Consider the following 8433-nt stretch of genomic DNA (forward strand, 5'->3'; position numbering starts at 1 on the left):
AGTTCAGGGAGATTGAGAGTGTGGTCCACTGATCCTTCAAAAACTGCATAAAGGATGCATAGAAAGAAGGAGGAGCACGCTCAAAAACCACCATTTCTGTACAATTAGTTGCATTAGTTGCTCCCTCTGGAGCTGTATGCAGATACCAAGTAAGCATTGCTAACCATGCAATGTTATATAATAAATAAATAAATAAATAAATAAATAATAAATAAAATATAATGTTATGATGTGGAATACTGATAGCAGAATTACAAAATTATTAAACCAAGACAGTTTGTTTGTTTTGTGTGTGCATGTTTTTATTATTATTGTTCTGTTTTTCCTTTCTTACTATGGGAACTGGAGAAAACTACAAGGTATAAAACGTCACATCTACTCTAAAGCTTAATGCCCTTCTTAAATGGTTTAATATGTTCTGAATTGGTTAACAGGGAGAAGTGTTTGGAGGCTGAATGAATGCCTTGCATGTTGTTGTGTATGCCCTTTATTGCTGTACACTGTAGTCTGTGTAAGGACTTGTTCTCCAAACCATCTGAATGTTTGTTTACCATGATGCAGCAGCTGTCTCCTTTGTTAAGAAGGAAGCAAGAAAAAGACTACATTAAATTCATTCACTCTTAGCAGAAAGGAAACAAAGAAAAGAAAGAATTTTTAACCTGCTGTTAGCCATGTTTGTAAATAAAAAATCACTGTTTAGAAATACCTGGGAAGTAAGTACACCATTCTGGAAAGTCAAATAAATGTGGTGCAAAGCAAACTGTCTCTGGCTTTGCCAAATCAGGCCTTCATTGGCCGAAAGATCCCTCCCTTTTTCTTGTACTGATAAAGAAATTCCTTTTATGGTTCTACTATTCTCATTAGTTATTTTGGGAAGATTATCTCCAGTCCAGCAACTCAAAGGTTTTGGGATGTACCTCTGGTCCCAGTTCACCTTGCTGAACCTGTCACACAGCTTTCTTCTGCTCTAGACAAGGACTGGGTGCTTCTAAAGGTCATGAAAATGTGATATGGAGCAAGGAAGGGAAGGTTTTTGGGTTCCAGGGAGTGTCTGAACAAACTCGACAGAGTATTTCATACTTCCGTGCTGAACTGCTCATAATCACCCTCAGAGGTGCTGAACTCTACAGCTCCCTGAAGAAGTTGTATCTAGGTGGCGGTCAATCTCTTCTCCCATGTAACAGTGATAGGATGAGAGGTAACAGCCTCAGGTTTCAACAGAGGAGGTTCAGGTTGGATATTAGAAAAAAATTCTTCCAAGAAAGAGTGGAGAGATGTTGAAGCAGGCTGCCCAGGGAGGTGATATAGTCACTGTCTCTGGAGGTGGTCGAGAAGCATATAGATGTGGCACTGAAATACATGTTTTAGTGGCATGCTGGTGATAGGTTGGACTAAATGATCTTAGTGGTCTTTTCCAACCACTGCATTTTCAGCAGTGATACTTCAGTGTCTTCATCAGAAATTCAGAGAACAAAAAGAATCACTTAAAACAAAGAGAAAGTTGTATGATCAGTGACACAGCCAATATGAAAAGCAAAGTGGAGAACATTCTAGAGAGAACTCTTTGTTCAGCTAAGTACTAGGTCTAGATCATACACTGTGAAAAAGAAACAGAAAGGAGCATTTACCTTGACCATCCAAAAGAAGATTTTATTTCCCTACAGTGCTAGCATCTTGTGTATTGAGAGCAAATTAATCTCCTGGACAAGAAAATAAATCATTGAAGTGATTTAATCATGTTGGATGAATCATTTTAGATACTGAGTGGGTCATGGGACAAGCTAGAAGGAAAGATGACTTGTCAAGGTTATTTCCAGCTTAATTTTACATTTATTCTATGATTTGTACCATTGGTCATGTTCATTATCAGAATCTGAGTTTTCCATTTGAGTTGCCTTATGGGTCTGGCAATATTTTCCTATTCCTGTGCTGTCAGTCTTCACACTGCATTACACCATCCTCAGTAAATATGAACTAATTTAACTCAGGAAAGAGCAGGAAGCTTCAGGGAGGGAAAAGGAGGAGATAAGTTAGAATTAAATGCTTCACATCTGAAGGTGCTGCGGTAGATTTAGCTCTTTAACCAAGGAAGAGAGAAGTCATCACCAGAGGAGAGGGTTCACCTTGGATGTCTGCCTGGTGCCCACCAAGATACTTTCACAATCAGCAGGACAAGGGGAGAAAATAAGTTGAAAAAACTGTATGAATGAGATGAAACCAGGGAGATCACTTACCTGTTAGATATGGACAAAAGAGAGTTGTATCAGGGAAGATAATTTGTTGCCCAATTAAAACTGACTAGTATGGCAAGAAACAAAGACAAAACTAACATCACCTGTCACAGAATGATAGAACCATGAAAGCTGGAAAAGACCACTTGGATCATCTAGCCCAATCATCAGTCCATCACCACCATGTCCACTAAGCCTCCTCTCCTCCTTCTTCACTGACCTTGGTGATTGCAGGGCTGTTTGTCTCACATCATTCTTGCTCATAGCTCTCACATATGCTATGCAGTGGTTTTAACCTTCCTTAAAAAAGTTATCACAGAAGTGCCAGCAGCATCACTCCTTGACTCAGCTTTGGCCAGCACTTGAACTGGTTCTGTCTGACATGGGGCAGCTACTGGCCTCTTCGTACAAAGAACAACACTGCAGCCTCTTTGCTGCCACAGTCCAGACATTAGACATGTAATACAACCTGAGAAAAATATATTACTTGAAATTATGTAGTTCTTTTATTAAAAATCTCTTTTAAACCCTGTGTTTGAGGTATTTCATGACCTCTACCACAGTACTCTTTTTTTTTTTCCCTCAGCATCACTTTGCATTTGCCATCTGGATGTCATGCTTGGATCTGAATTGATAAGTGAAAAAGCTGCATCTGACAGTCCTTTCCAGATGTGCCTGTTTGACTCCAGCTGGTGAAGTTGTTTCTCAAGACTTGCTTCCTCTCATTCATGTTCTTTCACACTGAACTGTAAAATCAGCTCCCAACTCCCGGTCTTTAGGATAAGTGGCACCTTTTGGAATTTCTGATGATCTAGCTTGAGCTAGATGCCATGAAGATGAACAGCAGGAAGTCAGTGAGAGAATTGTTTGAGGATATTGAAAATGAGAGATGGTTGGGTGTCAGTGAGTAATTTGTTTCCTCAAGGGATAATATACCCAGAGGATAAACTTCCGTCTCCACTGATAACAGCAAGGTGGTGGTGATAGTTAAGAATAGAAAAGCAGGTTTCAATGTAACAGAACGTTGCTGGAAAAGCTAAATAAAAGCCAATACTTGGCATTAAAATTCACAGCAGATAGCAGGCCAAATCTTCACTGAGCTGAGAAGGTAGCAGGATCTTTGGCAGGTACAAGTGGAGTTAAGACACAGTATTCATGTGAACGAATCACCACATCTTTCTGTTTTGCAAAAGGTGATGCTGATCTCTTAAAAGAGGCCTACATATGCCACAAAGACTTCTGTCCACATTTCTAGTGCTTCTACCAGGGAGTTTCAGAGAAAATATCAACTCGTTGTTCCTGTAACATTTCCTCTGAATCTTGTTGGATTTAATGAACTTTGCTGAATTCAAAACAGGGTTTCCATGGAAACTTTGCCAGTTTTTCAACAGTGCACTGTGACGTTCACAGCTCCGAGGCAAATCAGTTACATGGACTAACTGAGGACCAAGGATTCTTTTCCTTCAGGGTCTCCAGCTCAAGAAGATGCCCTCTGTGATGACAGCTCTTGAAATGAAGAAAAGGGTCTGGGGCCATAAGCTGGCACTCAGGGTGGTATTTTTAGTGATTGGGTATATCCATAAACAGTTATTTTTTTATCTTATCCAAGTTTCCTCAAGATGGACTTTCCCGAAATTTGATGAGGTGCCCTTTATCTGTCAACATCTGCTTATTCTATCTTCTTCTCTTTTTAAAAATGCCATATTTTAAAATGAACACTGGAAATTTTCTCTTCTAAGCATTTCTTCTTCCAACACCCCATCCCACTGATTGAGCATGAGCGTGCATTTAGTCGCTCGGAGAAAGGAGGATGTGAGAGGTCCATGGAAAAAAATGGGACTCATCCTCTGTTGTTGAGGAGAGAGTGGCTCAGAGCTCGTGCTGCTGCCGGGTGCCTGGGACTGGAAGCCTGACTCCAAGTCCCCCTCCAAGTGGTTCGGCTTCTCCTCAGTGATAGTGACTTTGTCCTGCTTGGAGGTGCCGCTGTCGGGGCACTCGCGTTGTGTTTGGTCTGGGCTGCACTGCAAAGGCACCGGGCCACAGTCCAGGCTGGCGACTGTGTTTTCTGGCAGGCTCAGATCAGCCCCTTCAGCAGAGCTGGGAGAAGTGAGTGCCTGGACAATGATGACCTCCTTCCCTCCATTGCTGTTGTCACACAAAAGGCTGTCATTTGAATTGCAGTGACTTGTGCTTCCCATGAGCTCTCCGTTGATGGAAGCACTCTCTGAGCCATCAGCACTTGACCTGGCTCTTCTGGGTTCACAAGGGCTCGATTCACCTAGGAAGGAGTGAATACACAGTGGTTAGCATCCAACTTTCTCTGTCCATGGATGCAAAGGCTTGGTGCAGCCTGTCAAGTAGGCTTCAAACAGCTTGAGAGGTTCCTTTGGGAAAACAGGGGTCAGCTGAAGATGTCAGGCACGGGCTTGAATGCCAGAAGGAGGTACAAGCCCACTGAAAGAATGAATTCTACCTGTGTTGCTGACAAGCAGTGTTTTGAAAGCTGGATTTGCACCCTTACCTGCCAGGACCACGAGTTCTGCTTCAGAAGGCTCCCTGGCACTGCACTGTAGTTGGCATTTGGACATAGGGGATTGTCTGCGCAGGCAGAAGCAAGGACACCAACTGCCAGCTGGTGATTCCTTCCTCCTGCTGGGAGAACTTGGTCTGGAGAAAAAACAGAGCATGCTGTCAGGTGTGATGCAGGGTGAGGGAAGAGCTGCACTGAGCTCTTGCCAATAGTTGCCCGTTCCTGGCACTGCCTATTTCTGCTGAAACACAGCTTAGAAACGCGCTCTGTTTCAAACAGCAAAGGATGCTTCCATTCCTACAGCTCAGCCCTCAAGTCCTGCAGGCTACATTCCTTTCAATGGTGTCAAGCAAGATGCGGAGCATGTGAGCAAAGGCTCCACAGCCAGACAGGACAGGAGCTGGCAGGCGTAACTGCTTTCTGAGGAACTGTGCAGCCATAATGGAAGCTCTAAAGCATCTCTGGCTCTTACACTAACACCTCCTAGGACTCAGCTCACTGCCATCTCTAATTTCTAATGCCAGCAAGTCCGACCAACAGCTCTGCTTAGAGGAGAAGTGCAACTGGTTGCTGGCACGTGGCCCTGAAATCTGGAAAACCCCAAAGTTTCCAGGTACAGCCAGCACAGGCCAGGATAGATGCCAGCGTGGCTTTCTGCATCTCGGGACTGCCTGCTCAACCAGGAAGGAAAGGCACCTTGTGTGGCTTCACTGAGCCCGTCAGGCAACTGTGTGTTAGTTGAATCCTTGGAGATATAATGGACAAAAAGTAAACCAATAAAGCCCGTCTGACCAGTTATGATAGGAGCTGGAAAGGGAAGACCTCTTTACCTTTCAGATGGAAAATCAATGATTGTGTGGAATCTCCCCGGTACAGCTGTGGGGTCTTCCTCCACTTCGATCTCACTGCTTCGTGTCACAGCACGAGAGCTGCTCTGGCCTCTTCTCAGAGCCTGTGCCTCCTGCAGTGAGCAGCTTTTGGGCAGGAGAAGACTCCCACACAGACTTGGGCTCAGGTGGAGAACTGTGCCCTGCAAGGGAAAACCACAGGTAAGAGGGAGGATCAGAAAGCAGCAGCACAGCCATCCCAGTTCTGTATTTTTCTCAGACTTGCTTATCTGAGCCACTGGAAGAAGAGGAGCTCAAAGTAACCGGGTGCTCAGAGGTATGCTCGTGGCAAAGGACACAGTCATAATTAAGAGCTGCTCACTGTATTGAAACAGGAATGAAAAAAAAAACAAAACCTAGAAAACAGGTCTGGGAACTCAGAAAGATTTTCTGCCACACTTCAATCATGCTTCACCCCCATTCAAAACATTATAAAGGCAGGGATGGTTTTCTCCATGTAAAGTCTGGCCTCGGTAACTCTCAGGATTCAGCAACAGAGTGCCATATTCTTATCTAAGGCCAGAAGCCTCCTGTCCCGTTGAGAGTCAAAGCATATTTGAAAGATCTTGGAGAAGGCCTGGATTGGATCAAGATCAAGCTAATGGAGGAAGACGCTCACCTGCTCCCTCTCCCATGGCTGATGTGGATTTGGAGCAGAAGAGGCCGTTTGTGTGGCTAACGAGGAACTCCACCACTGCTGTCTGCGTCTGCACTTCCAAGCAGGCAGCTCCTCCACTGGCACAGGCTGACTGGCTATGCTGGGATCTGAAGAAAAGGCAGATCATACCAGTCATTCCTTCAAGACTGTTTCCCCAGGTCTGAATTTTTGCAGCCCAAAGCAGTCCAACTGGGCTCTGGAGACTTCCGCAGTGGGCAATCAGCATCGCCACCTACGAAATTCTCCTGGATGATCAAGGATACGGCAGTCCCAGCTAAACAAGAGAGCAGAAACTGTGCCCCTAGGGTTGGGGGGAGAGCAGTCCAAGCTCCTCCTCTGCTGCCTGCCACTTCTGATAGCTTTTACAGGAGAAGAGCACATTAGATGAAGAAGAAGGGAGGATTGCTTTCTTTCTGGAGAGCAGAACTAAGCGTTGTGCTTAAACAAGAAAAAGAAGTTTACCTTAAGAGGTTTGGAGCCCACACTATTGCTAAATTCTGAGCATCCATGTTGGTGATCAAGCAGTTCCCAGCGAGAGATGCCAAATGACGTATCAGGTACTCCAGCATCCTGGAAAACAAGAGGGGCAGATGTTCAGCACCAAAAAGCAAGCTGTGCTACAGTGCACAAAACAAACTTCACTTCATGCTAGTTGATGTCATTGCTACCATCCCTGAATATGACGTAGATTAAACGTTCCCAGTGCCACCACGCTGCAGCACCAAGCCCTGCAAAGCACAGCCACAGCCACCGGCTGCACCAACCATGCCCCCATGCCAAGGAACTGACCCAATCAATTGACCCAATGCATTCTTCAGCTGCTGCAGCGTGCAGACGCATGATGTTGCAGGTGTGAGGCAACACCTGGAATCGCATCATCGCCCTCTGAAAGGCAGCAGGGCTGAGCTCAGCAGACGGAGCGCAGCACTGACCTGTAGTGAGGAGCAGGCAGCTGCTGGATGGTGTCCTTCATTCTGTGCACCCGCTCCTCCTCTGCAGCAGCGCAAACAGCGTCCTGGAAAAAGGCAGGAAGGGATTCAGACACCAGTCAGGCTGGAGAGCTGCCACAGGTTTGGGAACCATGGGGACAGCGCATTGGTGGACAGCACCGAGGCAGACTCGATGCCTTCCAAGAGGCAACAGGGAAACACAGCAGCACGCAGCCCGTGTCATCAAGGCCAAGCTGTGCAAGTTCTGGGGGGCTTTACTGCCTGATTGTGCAGTGCAGCTCCTCGCAGCAGCCATTCAGCTCCAAGTTGCTATTAACCCCATTCTACCAATAGTTGGGGAACAGCAAAGGAAAGGGAATTCTCACAAGCATTGTGAATAGCTTAAATAAGCAACTCTTGGCACCACTACAAGTGCCATCAGTGAGAGGCAGGATGTGACAAAGACATGCCTCATGGGGCTAACAGATAGAAGACCTCAGAACTAGGGCACTGCTGCAACCACTGGCCAGGATGCCCAGGGAACAGGTACATGTCATTTCCAAGACATTACCCTGTGCTTACCAAGAACTTGGCATACAGCTGCTCGGTCAGCAGAGGGTTTGTGAGCTCCCTGAAGTACATCTTACATAGGGAACTCACGCTGTGAATGTCTCAGACACTCAGCTCGGGAAGCTACTCTGAATCAAATACACACAAAATATAGTCAAGAAAAGGAAGGACTACAGCAGGGCCTTCCATACGGTCACACATCACACGGAGAAGCAGGATAGCGCTCGTGGCACAAAGCTCGGTGATGGAGAAATCAAGGCTGCCTCTAGGATAGTGCTTGCAAAGAGACTTGTGCTCTAGACACCTCACAGATTCAATGTTCTTCTCTGGACACATCTCAGGATTTCAGTGTCCTACTTGCAGTGAGGGGGAAGTCCTCTTCAATGAGGCTCAAGCTCCCACATGTCTGAGCTCTTGGTAAGGTGCCTGAGTGCCTGGGTTTCACAGCCGTAGCAATGCCATAGTACTGGCCAACATACCTGGTGTGAGAGAATCTGAGCTCAGGCTCATCCATGAACTCAACAACTAGTACAGACTTTTTGAGCACAGCTTCCAGTCCTGAATAGATCCTGGCCAATATAAAAATGCTGCTCCTTAACATGACAAAAGATGAACCCAATTGCACGGT

This window comes from Coturnix japonica, chromosome Z (genome assembly GCF_054131305.1).
Source record: "Coturnix japonica strain WE chromosome Z, WE-NBRP24, whole genome shotgun sequence".
Taxonomy (NCBI): Eukaryota; Metazoa; Chordata; class Aves; order Galliformes; family Phasianidae; genus Coturnix; species Coturnix japonica.